The 23,343-nt window shown below is 42.3% G+C and overlaps 1 protein-coding gene across 5 annotated transcripts in view; it reads right to left on the reverse strand.

The window, feature by feature from the left end:
• The window catches only part of glis1a (GLIS family zinc finger 1a), a 379,333-nt gene that overhangs the window by 23,329 nt on the left and 332,661 nt on the right, over nucleotides 1–23,343 (reverse strand). The window lies entirely within an intron of this gene.

The raw sequence follows: 23,343 nt of genomic DNA on the forward strand, positions 1-23,343 counted from the left end.
ATACAAGTAATTGGCTCCATTCTCCCAAAACTTTACCAACAGCATAGAATCTTGCTTTTTGTAAATTCAGGACTCACCACTCATCACATACTTGATTTGCAGTGCACCTCATTTTCCAATATATTGTTTTAGGAGAAGGCGACTGAAACAACTTAACAGACATGGTGCACTTTATTTACGTAAACTTAGTAAAACGAAAACCTTTAATCAATTTCAAACACATTGCTTACTTGTAAAAACTCCATGGTAGCATGGCCTGCTTTGCAATATTTAAAGCAGACTTTAAGTTTGATGGTGGGAAAAATATTTCACATGCAGCCATCATCTAAGGTACTGTTAGTTTTCCCCCATGTTCTCTTTCTTCATGAAATCCTCATAATTCTTAGACCTATTTGTTCTGTAGTTTTACCAGAAGCAGCTGTGGTACAAAAAGACACTTGTGATGGCAACAGATGGTTTGAAGACTAGAGGTGAGGGGGATCCATTTATAAAGAGTTATTACCAAACACTGGTTTCAGGTGCACAAGGATATGGTGACGCAAACCAGAAAACAGAAACCCCTCATCTCGAACACTCAACATAACCATGCCTCATTTTTCTTAACTTTCCATCAGTTGCAACTTTTCCAGAGCTTGGATCTTTACTTTGGGTGACATAAAGTTATGCAACATAGAAACAAGCCCTTTAGCTCACCGAGTTCACATCAACCACCGATCTACATTAATCCTATATTACTTTCATTTAAATTTCCCCATATACCAATTAATTCTAACTCCACATATACCAATTACTTCTAACTCCACACCCAAGATTTTATGACCCAATTAATCAGAGGCAGCTTAAAGTGGCCAGTTAACCTGCCAATTTAGAATAGGGAAAGGCAGAGGAAACCCACTCAGTTGGAGGTGCAAGGCAGAACAAGTCCAACAGCTCTGCCAATGTACAGCCCTGGCATAACATTTACCCGTGTTAAATACAAATAAAAGGAACACTGGCATTGGTACAGAACTTATACAGCTTTTTTTTCCAGCACTAGGACTGAGGTTAGCAGGAAAACCTCTTCTCCAAAGATCTGCATGGGTGTTTGAACTATCAAAATGAACATACTGACCTGAATGGAGCTGGCTGTGGCTGATGACTCCAAAGGGAACTGTTGGGATACAGCCCAGATTTACACAGAAATACCGCTGAATGACAGATGCCAGGGCATTTGCCACTCTACCCTACTGGTGAGCTTCTAGTAGTATCCAGCACAGAAGTCCAGCTAGGCTGGGATTCCCCAACATTATGTTGTGGGTTCTGCCATACAGTCCTATGCCATCATTCTAGTCTAGCAGAGAAGAGAGATGGCTGAATCGTATGTTTGAGAAATGGTATAGGAGCTGTAATTTCAGTATTTTTAATTGAAACAGTGCTTTAATTTTTATTTAAAGTAAATTTAATAGTTTTTTAATGTCTTCAAAATGAAGCCAGTTTAATTTTTCCCTCCAATGCCTAGAGGTTGACCTTTCTTCATTGTTTCTGCTGTCTTCTTTTAAATTCTGCCTCATTCAGATTATGAAATGGCTAGTCACTTGTGATAATGAAACAATTTACGGCAATAAATCATCAGCGTGAACTATTACGCAAAGAGACATGTAGGGGATTATTTCTTCCCATGCTCTTGATTACATTGATCTCAAACTTTTCTACCATTTTACAGACAGTCAGTATTTCACAACTCTCCAACCGATCCATTTTTCAAAGTTAGGACATTTTGATATTTTGGCTCAGTGAGAGATCCTTTCCAGCATGAATAGAATACCTTAACTCTACAAAAAATAGAGCAGAACATCACTACAGCAGTGAGCCCATAATCGCTGTTCAGCATATGATAAAAGGATAATTGGGTTACCCGAAGAAATCGGCAGTAACAGAACATTGCACGCATAATGGCCATAGGATTGACTTCGATGGCACAAAACTACTGCACCATGCCAATGGCTTTTGGGGACCACCTGGTTAAGGAAGCCATTGAAATAAAACTAGAAGAAAAGAATTTTAACAAAGACAGGTCTTGTTCTAAGTAAGAACTGGAATTCAATTGTAAACAAGTTGGGACAGTGGAAACCTGATTTGATGAGGACTAACTTGGAAACCTGATTTGATGAGGACTAACCAATTAAGAGGGACGTACGACAGGGATACATATATACCGACAGACTAGACATGCCTAGGCAGAGTTTGTCAATGAAATGTTGGTTAAAACCGACACCTATACCCAGCTGGAAGCCTGAAAAAAGGTTATTTATTCATTCATAATTGGTCTCCACTTGATAGATATTTATCTGCTCCACAAGAAATGAATCTTGTAGAGGGAAATAATTGGAGGGGAATCAATGACTATTCTTTGCTAAATGACCTTGTTATAAGTTTGGAAGCACCTTGTGGTCCACACTCATTTTGAAGAAAATTATGTGGCAGTATCAAAGACTGGATTTAACATCAATGATTCCCAACCATTTTGTGATGTTGCACAAAATACTTTGGTTTCCAGGTACAGAAGCAAAAAAAACTCAGTGACTCTATCTCAGGTATTGCACTGTTGGGGAGCTATTATGTTTTTTCACTCCAAGGTGCAGAGCACAGAGATTAATTAGGTTTATTGAGTTGTCTATGCTGTCCAATGGGAATATATGTTTAAACTTGAAGCAAATATTAAGGTTTTTGCAGGTCAGTTGTGGGTAAAGAGATAAATAGATAGATAGATAGATAGATATACTTTATTAATCCTGAGGGAAATTTGGTTTTGTTACACCCGCGCCGACTAAGAATAGAGCATAAATATAGCAATACAAAAAACCCCAACAATCACAACAACAAAATGCAAACTATGCCAGATGGAAAATAAGTCCAGGACCAGTCTATTGGCTCAGAGTGTCTGACCCTCCACGGGAGGAGCTGCACGTACGATGGCCACAGGCAGGAACGACCTCCCGTGCCGCCAAGTGTTGTATCACAGTGGAATGTGGCCGAAGTCCAACAGTAAGAAGTTCAATATCCGGTCTACAAACAAACACATTCCTCGATCGTAATATGCCCCGGATTACACCATCCGTTGTTAGCCAGAACAGTAAGCACCCAACTCCTTCACGCCGCTTACCGCTCTCGGTGCACTTCCAGTCAGGCGGAACAGTATTACCCACCGAACTCCTCTTCTCCAAAAGTCTCTGTTGTCTCAACCCGGTCCTCTTTCCTCGGCTTTGTGATCCCCCTCTGTGTGTTTTCCTCCGGATTTCAGCAGGGGTGTCTGCCGCTCTGTTCGCTAAGCCGACCGGAATTTGCTGGTCCGTGGAATACACAATGCGACCTTGCTTCTGTCCCACATGTCAGGATGTAACCATTTCCAGCGCTAAAGGAACCCCAAATAAAACTCTCTCTAACAGCATATTAGAGAGGGTGCAGCTTCGACATGTTACCGTGAGAAAAAAATACAAAAAATAACGTAAATTAAAAGTAAGAGGAAGAAAGTAAAAGAATAGATCAGAACGGCTGTACCAGGCTGCATGCACGACCGGAATCACATTAACTGTATTGCATTGGACCAAGCTCCCAGTCAGCGTCAAGGCATGGACTCTTCCTACATTTACCTGGCTCATATTCAGACCATGAGTCCAGATGGCATACTGCAAAGGCACGGCTGAAAATCCCTCTGATAGGCAAATCTATGGGTGAAGCTTTGTAGAAATAATTTAAAACATAACTTTTTCTCCAAAACTACAGGCCTAAATTTTAATCAGCACAGGATTTGAAAGGTGTTTTCCTCATTCTTGTGCTGGGGAATCCCAACAAGGCTGAGTTCTACATTTTTGCTATCAGAGACAGGGCATCTATGCTGCCAGTCTCAGACTTTTGTGATTCAAAGCACACGAAGGATTCATGGCCAATCAAATAGCTTAGTGCAAAATTCCATTTGCAACCACCAGAAAAACTTGCAAGCTCAACAGTATTGTGTCTGCTGTGGAGACCTTCAGGTTTCTGGGTGTCACAATCTCCCAGGACTTGAAGTGGACACCCAATGTGGACACCCTCATCAAAAAGGCTCAGCAGAGGTTGTATTTCCTATGTCAACTCAGGAAGTACAACCTGCCTCAGGAGCTGCTGATTCAATTCTGTTCAGGAATAATCCAGTCCGTTCTTTGTTCATCCATCACTGTCTGGTTTGGATCAACTACCAAACAAGACAAGAATAGACTCCAAAGAACCATCAGGGCTGCGGAAAGGATTATTGGTATGAAGCTGCCCTCGATCCAGGACTTACATGCATCTAGAGTCAGGAAGCGAGCAAGCAGCATCATTGTAGACCCATCACACCCTGGACATCACCTGTTCCAACTCCTTCCTTCTGGTAGGCGCTTTAGATCACTATATGTCAGGACAAATAGGTACAAGAACAGTTTCTTCTCGTATGCCATCGGTCTTATGAACACTTGAATCTCAGTCTATTATAAACCAAGTCCACCTGTACATACACAGGTATACCTCACTGTATATAGTTCACGATTATTTGCACTATTGTTTTGTTTGCTTTTTGATTCTGTACAGCGAGCGCTCAGGGAAACCGGCATCAAATTCCCTGTATGTGTCCACATACTTGGCAATAATAAAGGATTCTGATTCTGATCCTGACTCTGAGATATGATCCTTTCTAACTGGTAAAATAGATTCCCAACAAAACCTGGCCTTGGGTAGAAGCTCTGCAATCTCCCTCATGCCGAATGTACTGGTAATGTTTCCATTACCACAGCCGATGTAGTTACTTCTGTTTTAGTTAACTTTCTTTTCTAAGCAATGTTTACACTCAATAGCTACATTATTAGGTACAGCTCAACACTTGCTTGTTAATGCAAATACGTAAACAACCAAGAGGTCCAGTCTTTAGAGTTTACAGAAAATTGTGAAAAAAGAACAAAAAACATCTGGTGAGCAGCAGTTCTGTGGGTGAAAATGCCTTGTTAATGAGAGAAGTCAGGGTAGAATGTCAGACTGGTTCAAGCTGACAGGGAGGCGACAGTAACTCAGATAAACACGCATTACAACGGAGGTGTGCAGAAGAACATGTCTGAAGGCACAACATATCGAATCTTGAAGTGGATGGGCTACAGCAGCAGAAGACCATGATCATACACTCAGTGGCCACTTTATTAGGTACAGGAGGAACCTAATAAAGTGGCCACTGAGTGCATTTCCATTTCAATAGATCTTAAAATGTCTGACATTCAGAGACATTTAAAATCTGTTAAATTGCATTTACACCTCTAAATGCTAACAACAGTAGGGGCAGCGCTCTGATGTCTCTCAAAGTTTTCAGTGAATTTTCAGGACAGGTCTTCCTTGCTGCACTGACATAAGTCCTAATGCCAACCAGACCATGTAGTAAGCTTGGGATGCTTTGGTCTAGTGTGATAAGCACTTTGGATTCATACCAGGTAAACATGTGGGATGATTCCACGTGTGAGTTTGGCTCAGCAAGGCTTGGCTCTTTGTGAACTGAAAACATCTAACATTTGTTAAACATTTTGTCCTAATTCTATCATTAACTTCCCAGAAACTGCATTCAGGTTCTAACCTCCAGATGAATTTGCAAAGGTAGAATATTTGATCATTATTTCAGAATGAAACTTGTCATAGAAAATAATGTTCCTTGTTAGATAATGCTTGTAGAAGCACCTTGAGATATTTCAGTGTTACAGTGAGCATTAAGTAAATGAAAGCTGTTTTTGATTTCCAAGACAGCAATCCAGAATGCTTACAATGGAGCAGGTTTAAACTCTACCCATACATTTGGCAGAGATCGACGGTCCTAAGTTTGACTATGACTCTCATGTTGGCTTGGCTAACCTCGACATGAAATTCAATAGGAACACTGATATGTATCAGCAAGCTTGGGGGAGAGTACAATCAGCCAAGGATTTTGTGGGCAAACATGCCAACTGTGATGCCAATCTATGGTAATTCCATTAGCCTGCATTAGACCTGCATCTCTCCACTGCTATCCAATCCAAATACTTGGCCAGATACCTTGTAAATATTGTCTCCTGGAAGTCTCCAGAATCAAATTGTTCAAAGATGCTATCAAAATTCATCCAGTGAGCAATTGAACAGTGTCTATCCATATCTGAAATGCTTAAAAACATATGAACATAACAAATGAATTACAAGTGGGAAGCATCCCTTCATCCCATTGTGCCTGATCCACTATTCAACAAGGTCATGGCTGATTTTTCCATTCAGGACACCTTCCTGCATGAATCCCCTTTACCTTGAATCTGCTTACATCCAAAAACAAAATCAAACTTTGTCTTAAAGGTACTCAGCTATAAAAGCCAGTACATCTCCTTAGGGCAGAGAATTTCAAAGAATTTCTCGTGCCTGACCTAAATGTCCAAACCCTTATTGCAAGGCTGCTACGTCAGAAAGTTTGGAAGGACAAACTCCAATGCAGAGTACAAAGTAAATGGCAGGATACTTGGTAGTGTGGAGGAGCAGAGGGATCTGGGGGTACATGTCCACAGATCCCTGAAAGTTGCCTCACAGGTAGGTAGGGTAGTTAAGAAAGCTTATGGGGTGTTAGCTTTCAAAAGTCGAGGGATAGAGTTTAAGAGTCGTGATGTAATGATGCAGCTCTATAAAACTTTGGTTAGGCCACACTTGGAGTACTGTGTCCAGTTCTGGTCACCTCACTATAGGAAGGATGTGGAAGCATTGGAAAGGGTACAGAGGAGATTTACCAGGATGCTGCCTGGTTTAGAAAGTATGCATTATGATCAGAGATTAAGGGAGCTAGGGCTTTACTCTTTGGAGAGAAGGAGGGTGAGAGGAGACATGATAGAGGTGTACAAGATATTAAGAGGAATAGCTAGAGTGGATAGCCAGCGCCTCTTCCCCAGGGCACCACTGCTCAATACAAGAGGACATGGCTTTAAGGTAAGGGGTGGGAAGTTCAAGGGGGATATTAGAGGAAGGTTTTTTTACTCAGAGAGTGGTTGGTACGTGGAATGCACTGCCTGAGTCAGTGGTGGAGGCAGATACACTAGTGAAATTTAAGAGACTACTAGACAGGTATATGGAGGAATTTAAGGTGGGGAATTATATGGGAGGCAGGGTTTGAGGGTCGGCACAACATTGTGGGCCGAAGGGCCTGTACTGGGCTGTACTGTTCTATGTTCTTTGTTTATAAGGGTATAAGAATTTAACTTCAGGCAACATGTAGACAAATCTGAGAAGACGGTTGGCGAGTACAGGACTGAAAGCATTATATTTGAATGCACACAGCATATTAAAACAAGGTAGATGAGCTTATAGCAGTTAGAAATTAGCAGGTACAATGTCATGGGCATCACAGAGTCATGGATAGAAGATCACAGCTGGGAGCTAAATGTCCAAGAACACACATTCTCTCAAAGAGAAAGGCACGTGGGCAGAGGGGACAGGGTGGCTCAGTTGATTAAAAAAAAACATCAAATCCTAAGCAAGAAGTGACGTAGGATGAGATGTAGAATCTTTGTGGGTAGAGTTAAGAAACTGCAAGGTAAAAAGACGTGATAAGACATGAGAGAATAGGACCAATCAAGTGTGACAGTGGAAAAGTGTGTACGGAACCGGAGGAGATGGCAGAGGTAATTAATGAATACTTTGCTTCAGTCTTCACTCCGGAAAAGGACTGTAGGGATGACTTGCAGCGGACTGAAAAGCTTGAGCATGTAGATATTAAGGAAGAGGATGTTCTGGAGTTTTTGTAAAGCATCAAGTTGGATACGTCACCAGGACCGGACAGGATGTACCCCAGGTTACTGTGGGAAGCGAGGGAGGAGATTGTTGAGCCTCTGGCGATGATCTTTGCATCATCAATAAGGACGGGAGAGGTTCCAGAGGATTGGAGGGTTGCGGATGTTGTTCCCTTATTCAATAAAGGGAGTAGGGATAGCCCAGAAAATTATAGATCAGTGAGTTTTACTTCAGTGGTTGGTAAGTTGAAGGAGAAGATCCTGTGAAACAAGATTTATGAACATTTGGAGAGGCATAATATGATTAGGAATAGTCAGCATGGCTTTGTCAAAGGGAGCCTGTGCCTTATGAGCCTGATTGAATTTTTTGAGGATGTGACTAAACACATTGATGAAGGTAGAGCCGTAGATGTAGTTTATATAGATTTTAGCAAGGCATTTGATAAAGTACCCCATGCAAAGCTTACTGAGAAAGTTAAGGAGGCATGGGATCCAAGGGGAAATTGCTTTGTGGATCCAGAACTGGTTTGCCCACAGAAGGCAAAGAGTGGTTGTAGAAGAGTCATATTCCGCATAGAGGTCGGTGACCAGTGGCGTGTCTCAGGGATCTGTTCTGGGACCCTTACTTTTTGTGATTTTTTTTTAAATGACCTGGATGAGGAAGTGGAGGGATTGGTTAGTAAATTTGCTGATGACACAAAGATTGGGGGTGTTGTGGATAGTCTGGAGGGCTGTCAGAGGTTGCAGCAGGACATTGATGGGATGCAAAACTGGGCTGAGAAGTGGCAGATGGAGTTCAACACAGATAATTGTGAGGTGGTTCATTTTGGTAGGTCAAATATAATGGCAGAATATAGCATTAATGGTAAGATCTTGGCAGTGTGGAGGATCAGTGGGATCTTGGGGTCCGAGTCCATAGGACACTCAAAGCTGCTGCACAGGTTGACTCTGTGGTTAAGAAGGCATACAGTGCATTGGCCTTCATCAATCATGGGATTGAGTTTAAGAGCCCAGAGGTAATTTTGCAGCTATATCCGACCTGGTCAGACCCCACTTGGAGAACTATGCTCAATTCTGGTCGCCTCACTACAGGAAGGACGTGAAAGCCATAGAAAGTGTGCAGAGGAGATTTACAAGGATGTTACCTGGATTGGGGAGCATGCCTTATGAGAATAGGTTGAGTGAACTCGGCCTTTTATCTTTGGAGTGACGGAGGATGAGAGGTGAGCTGATAGAGCTGTACACGATAGTGAGAGGCATTAATCATGTGGATAGTCAGAAGCTTTTTTCAGGGCTGAAATGGCTAGCACGAGAGGGTACAGTTTTAAGGTGCTTGGAAGTAGGTACAGAGGAGATGTCAAGGGTAAGTTTTTTTTATGCAGAGAGTGGTGAGTGCAAGGAATGGGCTGCCGGCAGCGGCGGTGGAGGCAGAAGTGATAGGGTCCTTCAAGAGCCTGCTGGATGGATACATGGAGCTTAGAAAAATAGACGGCTATGGGTAAGCCTAGGTAGTTCTAAGGTAAGGACATATTCGGCACCGCTTTGTGGGCTGAAGGACCTGTATTGTGCTGTAGGTTTTCTATGTTTCTAAAAAGATGCTGTTTGGAGTTACATACAAGCCATCTAATAGTAGCCAGGATATGGGGTACAAAGAAGACAGAAAAGACATGTAAGAAAGGGAATGTTATGGTGATCATGGGGAAATTCAATATGCAGGTAGACTGGAAAAATCAGGTTGACACTGGATCCCAAGAGAAGGATTTGTAGAATGCCGGTGAGATGGCATTTTAGACCAGCTTGTAGATGAGCCCACTCGGGAAAAAGGCAATTCTAGATTTAGTGTTTTGTAATGAACTAGGTTTGATTAGGGAGATTAAAGGAGCCCTTAGGAGATGGTGATAATAATATGATAGAATTTATCTTGCAGTTTGAGAGGGAGAGGATAAAAATCAGATGTACTGGAAATACTGTTGTGTAAAGATAATTACAGAGGCAGGAGACAGGAGCTAGCCAAGGTTGATTGGAAAGAGACTCTAGATGGGATGAATGGCACAGCAGCAATGGCAGATGCTTCTGAGATTATTTCGGAAGGTGCAGGATCATTTTGGAGTACTGTGTGCAGTTTTTGCCCTCATGTCTGAGGAAGAATCTGCTGGTGTTGACGAATCCAGAGGCTATTTACGAGAATAATGCTGGGGATGAAAGGGTTCATTGAAACGAGAGGAGCATTTAATGGCTCTGGGCTTGTATCTACCGGAGTTTATAAGGATGAGAAGGCTCTCGTTGAAACCTACCAAATATTGAAAGGCCTATACAGAGTGGAGATGGAGAGCAAGTTTCCAATAGTGGGAGAGTCTAGGACTAGACGGCACAGCTTCAGAATAAAAGGATGCCACTTTAGAACAGAGATAGTTGGATGCATCAGCAGGGGAGATGAGGTTGAATACAAGGCTACGGTAGGAAACTTTGTCACATGGTGTGAGCAGAATTATCTGCAGCTTGATGTGAAAAAGACTAAGGAGCTGGTGGTAGACCTGAGGAGAGCTAAGGTACCGGTGACCCCTGTTTCCATCCAGAGGGTCAGTGTGAACATGGTGGAGGATTACAAATACCTGGGGATACAAATTGACAATAAACTGGACTGGTCAAAGAACACTGAGGCTGTCTACAAGAAGGGTCAGAGCCGTCCCTATTTCCTGAGGAGATTGAGGTCCTTTAACATCCGCCAGATGATGCTGAGGATGTTCTGCGAGTCTGTGGTGGCCAGTGCTATCATGGTTGCTGTTGTGTGCTGGGGCAGCAGGCTGAGGGTAGCAGACACCAACAGAATCAACAAACTCATTTGTAAGGCCAGTGATGTTGTGGGGATGGAACTGGACTCTCTCACGGTGGTGTCTGAAAAGAGGATGCTGTCTAAGTTGCATGCCATCTTGGTCAATGTCTCCCATCCACTATATATTGTACTGGGTGGGCACAGGAGTACATTCAGCCAGAGACTCATTCCACTGAGATGCAACACTGAGCATCATAGGAAGTCATTCCTGCCTGTGGCCATCAAACTTTACAACTCCTCCCTTGGAGGGTCAGACACCCTGAGCCAATAGGCTGGTCCTGGACTTATTTCCTGGCATAATTTACATATTACTATTCAACTATTTATGGTTTTATTACTATTTATTATTTATGGTGCAACTGTAATGAAAACCATTTTCCCCCAGGATCAATAAAGTATGACTATGACTATGAGATAAGTAAGTATTTCTGTAGCCAATAGGTGGTGGTGATGCTGCGGGATTAATTGCCACAGGCAGCTGTGGAGGTCAAGTAAACTGGAGGTTGATAGCCTGTTGACTAGCCAAGATGTCAAAGGTTACAATGACAGGATAGGAGAATGGGGTTGAGAGGGAATAATAAATCAGCCTTTATCGAATGGCAGAGCAGACTCAATGGTATGAATGACGTAATTTTGTTCCTATGTCCTATGATTCTAGACACCTCTGCCAAGGCAAATATCAACTTCATCTTTCATTTATCAATCGTGTGACCACACTTGGAGTATTGTGTGCAGTTTTGGGTTCCTTATTTTAGAAAGGATATACAGTCATTGGAGAGGGTTCAGAGAAGATTCACAAGAAAGCTTCCAGGAATGAAAGAGTTACCGTATAAGGAACGTCTGGCAGCTCTTGGGGTGTATTCCCTGGAGTTCAGGAGAATGAGGGGGGATTTCATAGAAACATTCTGAAACAGGTTAGATAAGGGAGAAGATGGCGGCGCGACGCAGCTTGCAGCGGCCACACCGGTGAGTGATACCTGTTATCTGTCAAGTAGGGTGCCGTGCACAATCCTGATTTGATGGAGACAGACGTAAGAGCATGGAGGAACATCTGTGAAACTTCTGAAATGCCTGCTTCGCTGCCGCTGCTACTGTGTGATCCAGAATCTCTGGAGGGGAAGGCCCTGAGTGCGCTTTGCTTGTTGCTTGGCGGCCGGGGCTTGCGTCGAAGCGCTCTGCAGAGATAGTGCTCGGTGCTCGGTGTCGGAAGGCTGGTCGGAGGCTCGAAGTTTTCGGACGGACTCAGAGTCGGCTGTGGTCGGGTGCTTCCAATGCATCAGCAAGTTTGCGGCACTTGGAGTTCATGGCAGGGAGAGTTTCTCCCTTCTACCATCTGTGCGAGATGATGGGGCTATCGGGACTTGAGACTTTTTTTTTACCATGCCCATGGTCTGCTCTTTATCAAGTTACGGTATTGCTTTGCACTGTTGTAACTATATGTTATAATTATGTGGTTTTGTCAGTTTTAGTCTTGGTTTGTCCTGTGTTTCTGTGATATCTTTCTGGAGGAACATTGTATCATTTTAATGCATGCATTTCTAAATGACAATAAACGAGGACTGAGTGTCCTCATAATCTAATCTAATCTAATATGGCAAAGTTATTTCCCATGGTAGGGGAGTCTAGGGCAAGAGGGCATGACTTCAGGATTGAAGGACGTCCATTTAGAACAGAGATGCGAAGAAATTACTTTAGTCAGAGCGTGGTAAATCTGTGGAATTTGTTGCCACCAGCAGCTGTGGAGGCCAAGCCATTGGGTGCATTTAAGGCAGAGACAGAGATAGACAGGCTCTTGATTAGCCAGGGCATCAAAGGGTATGGGGAGAAGGCAGGGGAATGGGAATAACTGGAAGAATTGGATCAGCCCATGATTGAATGGCAGAGCAGACTCGATGGGCCAAATGGCCTACTTCTGCCCCTATATCTTATTGTCTTGTGATCTTAAATTAGTTTCTCATTGTACCTGTGCACACATGTACTTGTGCATATGACAAATATGACATTGGCATTGACATCGACTTTGACATTGAATTAATGCCATCATATAAAAGACTAAAAACAATCAAATAGAAAGGTTTTAAGGAGCTTTTTTAAAGAGGGAAATAAAATTGTAAGGTGGAAGGAGTTAGGAAGTGACTTCCAGAGATTTGGATCTTGGATCTTGGCAGATGCAGAATTGTAGAATAAAGGCTGATTTAAAGGAGGACAGATATTTTAGAGGAGTTAATGGGGATAGGAAGGGGTGAGATCATGGAAGCATTGAAAAACAAGGACAATAATTGTAAAACTGAGTTATTGCTTAACCAGGAGTCAATTACACTTCAAACCAATACCACACTTTGTTACCAATATACATAAAAGCTGTAACTTGTACTCAAAAGAACTGTTAGACCAGCTTTAAAGCAAGTCAGGCATTTTCATTATCCAAGACCAACTCTTAAATCAGGTGATGCATGGGAAAAAACCTCACAATTTCCATTTGTTTTTTCTTCAGTTTTGGAGGGTCCTATTTTAAGTGGCTATCCTCAAAATGAGGAAAAAATGCAGCCTTGCTGAAAATTAGCAAATCAATCTCTCTTGAAAAGCTGAGCTTATAAGGGATGATTTCAATGAAAGATGAATTTCTTATAGTGTCTATTCAGAAGGAAGCTTTATCTGGTGCAGAGTTTCAAACCAGAGATCTCTGTCTCAGATTAACGTGTAGGCCATTTAGTACCCAGATGAGGAGAATTTTTTTGGAATTCTGAGCTGTGAAGGCTCAGTCATTGAATTCATTCAGGAAAGGAACTGACTGACGCCTGGATATTAAAAGGTTTCAAGGATATTGCGACAGTGTGGAAAAAGTGGAGTTGAAGTAGAACAGATTTAAATGGCCAAATTTCCTGCTTCTGCTACTAATTCTTATGTACATATAGTTAAGAATCAGATATGGCTGTATCCTGCAGTCCTGACATAACAAGCACACTTGTCTCTTGGCCAGTTATTGACTAAGATAAAAACTTCAAGCCATGGGCTTCATGGCTAAGTAGCTGATGGCACCATAGTTGTTGGCCAAATCAAAAGTGGTGATGAAACAGCGTGTAGGAGAGAGACTGAAAAAAATGGTTGAGTTTTGGCACAACAACAATCTCTCACTCATTGTCAGCAAAACTAAAGAGCTGATTATTGATTATAAGAGGAGGAAACCAGAAGTCCATACATCAGTCCTCATTAGGAGATTGGAGGTGGAGAGGGTCAGTAACTTTAAATTCCTCGGTGATATATCAGAGGATCTGTCCTGGGACCAGCATGTAAAAAGCAGTGATACACACACATCTAGACAGAGTGCGCTCGTGGCACTAGCAAAAAGGACACGTGAGTCAAAAAGGAAAATAAGGGGAGAATGGGGCTTAATTAACATAACAAAGATGGCAATGACTGGAACCCTTACAGCATTTGATAGTGGCATTGAAGACCAGGCAACTTACATTGAAAGAGTGGAGTTAAATTGTGAGGCTAACGGTGTTAAGGATGAAAAGAAAGCCAGCGTCTTACTCAGTATCATGGGAGCAAAAACATACGGCCTGCTACGAAGCTTGTCAACCTCTGAAAAGCTAGCTGACAAAACGTTCAAGCAAATAGTAGTCACTCTCCAACAGCATTTAAACCCCAAACCACTGGTCATTGCTGAAAGATTTAAATTTCACAATCGGAATCAGAGCAAAAATGAAAACATTCCTGAATATTGTGCTGAACTGTGCAAATTATCAGAACATTGTCAATTTGGAGCTGGTCTATCAGACGCATTGAGGGACAGGTTAGTGTGTGGCATGCACTGTGAAACCATCCAGAAGAAGCTTCTGTGTGAAAGAGACCTTACATTCGAGAAAGCGCTAAACATTGCAATATCAATGGAAACAGCGGCACGGGGTGCTTCAGAGATACAACAAAAATCTCTGGAATATGCCATAAATAAAATGTCACTGAACAGGAATGAAGGAAAGAAATGTTACCGTTGTGGGAACAGGTCACATGACCCAGATGACTGTTGGTTTAAAGACAAGGAATGCAGAAACTGTGGCAAACAGGGCCACATTGGCAGAGTATGCAAAGCTAGTAAACAGCAGAAAAAGGACAAAATACAGAGAAACAAGAAACCCCAGAAAGGAAAACACGACAATGTACACAAAATGAAAGAAGGCAGTTCTGATGAAAATGACTCAGATGAAAGTGAATTGTCTTGTCTACAACTTCACAGTGTGAAAGAGACAGATGATTGAAGAGTAATATGGATCACTCCACAAGTGGCAGGCGTGAAACTGAAAATGGAGTTGGACACAGGCTCAGCTTTAACAGTGATCTCTGTACACAACTACAAACGACTGTTTCTAACACACCTCTGAAACGAACTAAACTACAGCTAGAGACTTACACAGGACAGAAAGTGCATCCCAAAGGTAAAGTTAAAGTGACAGTGACCTACAGAGACAAAATACAGCAACCGAACCTCTATGTACTGAAAATTGGAAGACGTGAATGGGACGTGAATGGCTCAGGAAAATCCAGTTGAATTGGCACACCATCAAGGCACTAGATGTGTCAACAAAGGAGGGCAGCTCAGCGGGGAAGATGTCCGCAGCTCTCCTCTCACCCATTGTCAACTATTTCAATGACGAGGAGGAGCTAGACAGCGTCGACGATGAGGACGAACACAGTATCCGTGGCCACGACTCAGATGAAGATACAGAGGATGCAAGGGAGACAGATACTGCCAATAAGCAGGATGATGAAGACTACCTGGAAGTAAAGGAGCAGATGTACCAGGAGAAATTGACATCTCTCAAACGACAGCTACAGCAGTTACCGGAAGGCACTTTGCAGGAGTATCAGAAAAGGATAAAGAAACTAGATCAACAATACAAGGAAGGAATATGAAATGCAGAGCTTTTTCTGCAACTGGAGATAGAACGAGTGGAAAGGAATTATATTAAACAGAACAAAGCAGCAGTGAAGGAATTTGAAGATAAAAAAATTGAGTTAGAAGAAAAGAAAAAAGATGATTGAGATTGAGAGGCTAATAATGGAACTCACAGGAGATTCTATGGAGGTAAAGCCAATAATGACTAGGAAACTCTGGAAGAGACCTAATGACCCTGTTCCAATTACAGACAAAAGACGAAAACCTGCATCTGCACAGTTAAATTACTTGTTAACAGATGAACAGATAATGGAAGATCTGTGAACTCTCAATAAGTTTAAATCTCCGAAAAGACCAACACCTCCGTCTTCTCTTGAGCATCTTCCCAGCACTTGTGCTGAATCACCAGCACAAAGATATGAAGCACGAATAGAAGATGGAATGTTATATTACAATAAGAGATGGTATCATAAAGGTCAGGCTATCTATTTGGAATCTCAGGAGAATTGGCTGTGTAATTAGCTCAGCTGGAACAAATGAGATATGGGTAAGGAAGACAAGTGATAGCACAAAGATACGTATATATCTAGGACAGCTGCACAGAGGAGTCTACATTATACGGAGGCAATTCCTGAATCAGTATGGATAATTTCACTCACGGCAACTCTGAACTGACTCCACAATCTATCGACTCACTTTCAAGGACTCCCCAACTCCTGTTCTCAGTATTAATTAATTATTATTTTTATTACTACTTCTATATGCAAAGATTGCCTACTTCTTCACATTGATTGTCAGTCTTAATTTGTGGCTTTTCATTGATTATATTGTATTTCTTTGGTCTACTGTAAATGGTTGCAAGAAAATGAATCTGCAGGTAGTACATGGCAACGTATATGTACTTTGATCATAAATTTACTTTGAACTTACATGTACAACATCCCCTTGTTTTGAATATGAACATTAGTGGTAATACACCCTGCAATACCTTTGGAATAACTACGTTTAGTTTTTTTGCCACTGCCTTCAGGAAGGCTAAGTGACATTGTTGATATCCAACTCAAAATTATACAGTAATTGTCTAACAGACTGTACTTGTGGACCTCTCTAAGCAGAATATCTCACTAGGTGGCCCTAAGAACATCATCAGCATTAACTGTGAAATCCTCCTGCATGAACACTTTTAGTGCCAACCAAGTGATCACTTTCTCACTCGGCATTCTAGAGTGCATCAGCCATAGCATTCGATCATGAGATTCTGTGCCATATAGAATAATTATGCTAAGAGAGCTACAAAGTCTAACATTGTACTCAGGAAGATGCCAATATCTGAAGAGTTGAATTTGGTCAGAGGATAAACTACGGCCTCCTTCTCGATCTGTATTTTTTCAGTGGAAGTGAGAAAACATGCAGCATATACATGTGTCCATTACATACATGATGATCCTATTTGGTCAATGTGTTAGTGGGCATGAGAGGTCAAGCTGCTGCTCAGACTGACCTTGAAAAATTTGAATGGAGCTTCCACTGAATTCGAACCACTAGCTCTCATCAATAGAAACATCACCTCTGTATCTATCCCATCAAACCCTGCAAGAATTTTGTAAATTTCAATGAGGTTATTTCTTATCTTCTGAATTACAGATCCAGTGTGCTTAGTCTCTCTTCATAGGACAGCTGCTCAAATTTATCTGGTGGACTGTTGGGGCATTCCCTTACCACAAATATATCCTTCTTTAGGTATCAGTACACAATATTCTATATACAATTTCATCTGGACTCTATATATGTCCAGGAAATCTGTTTTTATTCTTATATTCTTGAAATACAGGCCAGAACAGGCCCCGCACAGGTTACAAATGCCTGACACTCCATCCATACAAATTAGTATTTGAGAGACTGGCAGAATTGATGGGGATGTATCTGCCAGCTGTTGTGGGATTGTGGGCACCTTCTGTGGGTGGGAATGTCTTCGCTCCCCACTCCCTGCCCCTGAGCCACACGATCAGGGAAAGGGATGAGCCAGGCAGAGCTGGGTGCGTTGAGCAGACTCACTTGCTGATTCACTGAGTCAGTGAGGCCGATTTGCTGCCGCTCTTCCTATGCTTGTTCACTCTCCCGTCTCAGCGGTCTCTCTGATCCTCTGTCACACACTGTTTTTGTTTATTTCTCACTTAGGAAGAGTTCTCAGCAACAGGACCCGGTGGTAACCTGATGACTGCCTGTAGAGCTTGCCTTCTGAACCGCTTGCTACATCTGCACTGTAACTATGTGATTCATGCAAAAGGTTCTTTCGAACAGTTCCTACCTTTCATATCGCTGAGAATGATTATAAATAGTTGTGGGCACCACCCCATTTCCCGTGGCATCCCATTTGTTACAGCTGTGCACCCTATTTTTGTATTCATACTCTCTGCCTCTAACTATTAAATAATCCTTGATCCATCCCAGTGTATTATCACCAATCTCAGGTGTTTTTTAAATAACTGCTTACATATATGGCAGGTTAGAGTCATTCAATACAGATTTAGGCCTTTCAGCTCATTATGGCCATGTTAATCATCAATCACCCAACTACACTAATCCATTTGTGCTCTCAAGTCCCCATCAACTCCTGATTCTCCTGCAAAGCATGCACTAAGGGCAATTTACAGTATGCAGTTAACCAGACACATGGGAAGAATCTTGAGCATTCCAGTGGGACATTCACACAGTCACAGGGTGAATATGCAGACTTCACAAGGACAACACCAGAGATCAGGGTCGAATACAATCCCCAAAGCTGTGTGGCAGGAGCACTAACTACTACACCATTCTGCCATTTCTCCCCAAAGGCTTTCTGGAAATCCAAATACATTATATCTACAGGTTCCTTTTATCTATTCTGTTAGATTCATAGGTCTGAAGTAGAGATTTTCCATTGGTGATTGCACAATATTCAACAGCATTCATAACTCCCTAAGTAATAAAGCATTCCATAAACAAGTGATGGAAAACCTAGACAATATCCAGGCCTGGGCTGAGGGTTGGCAAGTAACATTTATGCTGCACATGTGCTAAGCAATAATGATATACAACATGAGAAAATCCAGCTATTATTCCTGATGTTCAATGGCATTACTATCATTGAATGTCCCACTATCAATATCCTAGGGGTTATCTTTGATCAGAATCTAAACTGGAGTAGCTATATGCAAAAAACTGGCAAGAGTAGGTCAGAGGTCAGGAATTCTGCATGAGTAACTCACCTCTTCAGCCCTTCCCCCTCCCCAAACCTGTCCACTATCCACAGTACATTGTTCAGTCAGGAGTGTGATGGAATAGAACATAGAACATAGAATAGTACAGCACAGTACAGGCCCTTTGGCCCATAATGTTGTGCCGACCCTCAAACCCTGCCTCCCATATAGCCCCCCACCTTAAATTCCTCCATATACCTGTCTAGTAGTCTCTTAAATTTCACTAGTGTATCTGCCTCCACCACTGACTCAGGCAAGTGCATTCCACGTACCAACCACTCTCTGAGTAAAAAACCTTCCTCTAATATCCCCCTTGAACTTCCCACCCCTTACCTTAAAGCCATGTCCTCTTGTATAGAGCAGTGGTGCCCTGAGGAAGAGGCGCTGGCTATCCACTCTATCTATTCCTCTTATTATCTTGTACACCTCTATCATGTCTCCTCTCATCCTCCTTCTCTCCAAAGAACAAAGCCCTAGCTCCCTTAATCTCTGATCATAATGCATACTCTCTAAACCAGGCAGCATCCTGGTAAATCTTCTCTGTACACTTTCCAATGCTTCCACATCCTTCCTATAGTGAGGTGACCAGAACTGGACACAGTACTCCAAGTGTGGCCTAACCAGAGTTTTATAGAGCTGCATCATTACATCGTGACTTAAACTCTATCCCTCGACTTATGAAAGCTAACACCCCATAAGCTTTCTTAACTACCCTATCCACCTGTGAGGCAACTTTCAGGGATCTGTGGACATGTACCCCCAGATCCCTCTGCTCCTCCACACTACCAAGTATCCTGCCATTTACTTTGTACTCTGCCTTGGAGTTTGTCCTTCCAAAGTGTACCACCTCACACTTCTCCGGGTTGAACTCCATCTGCCACTTCTCAGCCCACTTCTGCATCCTATCAATGTCTCTCTGCAATCTTTGACAATCCCCTACACTATCTACAACACCACCAACCTTTGTGTCATCTGCAAACTTGCCAACCCACCCTTCTACCCCCACATCCAGGTCGTTAATAAGAATCACGAAAAGTAGAGGTCCCAGAACAGATCCTTGTGGGACACCACTAGTCACAATCCTCCAATCTGAATGTACTCCCTCCACCACCACCCTCTGCCTTCTGCAGGCAAGCCAATTCTGAATCCACCTGGCCAAACTTCCCTGGATCCCATGCCTTCTGACTTTCTGAATGAGCCTACTGAATACGCACTACTTGTCTGGAAAAGTGCAGCTTCAACACTCAAGAAGTTGAAAATCGTACAGGACAGAGCAGCCTGTTTGAAAGGCATCCCATCCACAACTATCCACTCAACTCCACCACTGACACACAGTATTAGCAGTTTCTACCATCTACATGATGCACTGCAGCAACTCATCTATATACTACCTAGTATCTTCCAAGCCTCAACCTCTACCAACGAGTAGAATAACATCAACAAAAGTATCAGAACACCTCCACCTGGATGTTGTCCTCCAAGTCATGCACTACCCTGACTTGGAAATACATCACAGTTCCTTCACCATTGCTGGGTCAAAATCCCAGAACTCTGTCCCATATAACATTGTGGGTATACCCACACCTTAAGAACTGTAGCCTTCAAGAAGGCAGTTCACCATCTTCTTCTCAAGGGCAATAAGGACAATGAAATGCTGGCTCAACCAGCAAAGTCCACATTCATTGAATAAATGTACAAACAAAGATTAATGGAAAATATTGTCAAACAGAAATTCCTTTCGTAAATCCAGGTTGACTAACTGGATCGTAAACACAAAATACTCTGCAGATGCTAGGGTCAAAGCAACACTCACAACACGCTGGAGGAACTCAGCAGGTCGGGCAGCATCCATGGAAACAATCAGTCAATGTTTCGGGCCGGAACCCTTCGTCAGGACTGAAGAGGGAAGGGGCAGAGGCCCTATAAAGAAGGTGGCGGGAGGGTGGGAAGGAGAAGGCTGGTCAGCTCCAGGTGAAAAACCAGTAAAGGGAAAGATAAAGGGGTGGGGGAGGGGAAGCAGGGAGGGGATGGGCAGGAAAGGTGAAGAAGGAATAGGGGAAAACACAATGGGTAGTAGAAGGAGGTGGAACCATGACGGAGGTGATAGGCAGCTGGGGGAGGGGACAGAGTGAAATAGGGATAGGGGAAGGGAGGGGGAGGGAATTACCGGAAGTTGGAGAATTCAATGTTCATACCAAGGGACTGGAGACATCCCAGACGGTATATGAGGTGTTGCTCCTCCAACCTGAGTTTAGCCTCATCATGGCAATACAGGAGGCCATATATGGACATATCCGAATGGGAATGTGAAGCAGAGTTGAAGTGGGTGGCAACCGGGAGATCCTGACTGTTGTGGCGGATGGAGCGGAGGTGCTCGATGAAGCGTTCCCCCTATCTGCGTCGGGTTTCACCGATGTAGAGAAGGCCGCACCGGGAGCCCCGGATGCAATAGATGAATAGATGCAAGGAATAACTGGATCACTGCATCATCAGACTGGTTAAGGTGTGGACTGGTCCAATGGAAATCAAGCACAGGTTGAGGCACTCCCAGGAATGAGCAGGGCTTTGCAAAACTACTTGATTCTCATGCATCCAAATCACTTAACACCTTCTCCTGCACTGGTCTCAGCCCATGATTATTAATTTGGGGGCTAAGTATCTGACTTTGTATTGCTTACAAATGTACATACTGCACTTTAAACAATCTAATGAAGATGCAATTGGGATATTTCCCTGACACTTCCGAACGCTTCTGCTGTTATTCTATCCTGATGGTATAGGTAGCAGGGAAGCATTTAAAGGTTTCAATCCACAACTTCTTGAACTAACTTTGAAGCTAATATCAAAGTTCAGAGTCAAGTGAATGTATGTCACCATATACAATCCCAAAGCTCATTTTCTTGTGGCATACCCAGTAAATCCAACAAACATAATAAAATCAATGAAAGACCACACCCAGCAGGATGGACAAATGACCAATGTGCGAAAGGTAACAAACTATCTAAATAGAAAATAAAAAATAATAATGATGAATAAATAAGCAATAAATATCTGAAGAACATGAGATGAAGAGCCCTTGAAGGTGATCCATAGGTTGTAGGAGCTGTCCAGTGATAGGGCAAGTGAAGTTACCCCTGCTGGTTGAAAAGCCCGATGGTTGAGGGATAGTAACTGTTCCTGAACCTGGTGGTGTGAGTCCTGAGGCTCCTGTACCTTCTTCCTGATGGCAGCAGTGAGAGGAGAGCATGCTCTGGGTGGTGGAGGTCCTTGATGATGGATGGTGCTTTCATCATTCTAATCTTACCCAATGTTGTATAGGCAAATATTCTTGTGTTCACTGTCAAAAGGCACTGATGTGAATTGGGCACAGTTACGAAACAAGTCCAGCTTGGAATTATGTTTAATTCCTGCCAGCTCTGTAGATACAGTACGTCTGCAGTCTGGCAGCAGTTATAGCTCTTCACCAACAGTTTTATTTAGTCTTACTTGGGATGAAGTATAAATGTATATCCACCCCATTCTTTTCATCTTTTGAACAAATCAGAGATGAGGTGATTTAAAACCTTCAAGCTATCTAACCTGATTACTTTGTCATATGACTGAATTCCATTAAAGTTGTCATTTAGTGCTGAAGCTGTGTTAATATGAAGTTTGAGCACAGCACAGTTTCTGGCCCCTTGCTGCTTTATGAGATCCTATCTCCAGGGAACTCACTGTCAGTACATACTCAGGAAACAGTTACGCTTTTCACTTCCAGGGAACGTTTTGAATTAAGCACCCAAATTCTCCTTTATTATAGTTTAAAATGTATCATAGACTAATTGCTGCCAGGTGATTCTTTCCCTTGTATTGTGGAATGTGCAGAACATTTAAAAAACATTATAAATCTTTGTGTAAAAGTCAACTATTTAATAGGCATGCCAGTTCAGAACCATCTTTTTGATAGACAATGCAGCACAGTCCCCTGTGTTGTCTATGATTTCCATGAAGTCTTTAATAATTTGAAATGATCAAGTATTATTTTATTTCTTTACTGCTAATCTGCCCTAAAAGTGATGATTCATGTCGGTATAAAGTGCCCCACAATATTTAATCATGACCGCTTTTCTTTATACTTACCCAATCAGTAACTGTGGGAAGGCTATTCTACCATAGGGCCATGCAGTGAAAGAAATTTATAGCAGGAAACTTAGGAATCTTTTAATATTCCAAGCTCAGCTATACTCATATCAATTACAGTTCCCCACCACTATCTGGGCTAAGATCAATTAACTTTGAATAGAAAGCCTGGGACTTTCATGCCCACACTCAGTAATTAACAGAATAATGCATGTACTCCCTCAATGTCTAGATGATTTTCAGTAATTGTACAATTTCTCCTTTACAACACCCTATTTATTTGTAAACGTGAGTACCCACTGAGTTGAATCTTGACACCCAGCAAAGTTGATTGATAAAAGTCATAAGGTGGTATGGATGTTAAATACAAAAAATATATATCATTCCAGCTTATTTTGAATGTGGCAGCTAACCTGTCCTCAGTTGTTTTACATTAACTGGCCTGGACTTATCTGGCCAATAGTTTTCTCCGTGTGCCTATGTTTAAAC

The sequence above is a fragment of the Mobula birostris genome, chromosome 12, assembly GCF_030028105.1.
Source record: "Mobula birostris isolate sMobBir1 chromosome 12, sMobBir1.hap1, whole genome shotgun sequence".
Classification (NCBI taxonomy): Eukaryota; Metazoa; Chordata; class Chondrichthyes; order Myliobatiformes; family Myliobatidae; genus Mobula; species Mobula birostris.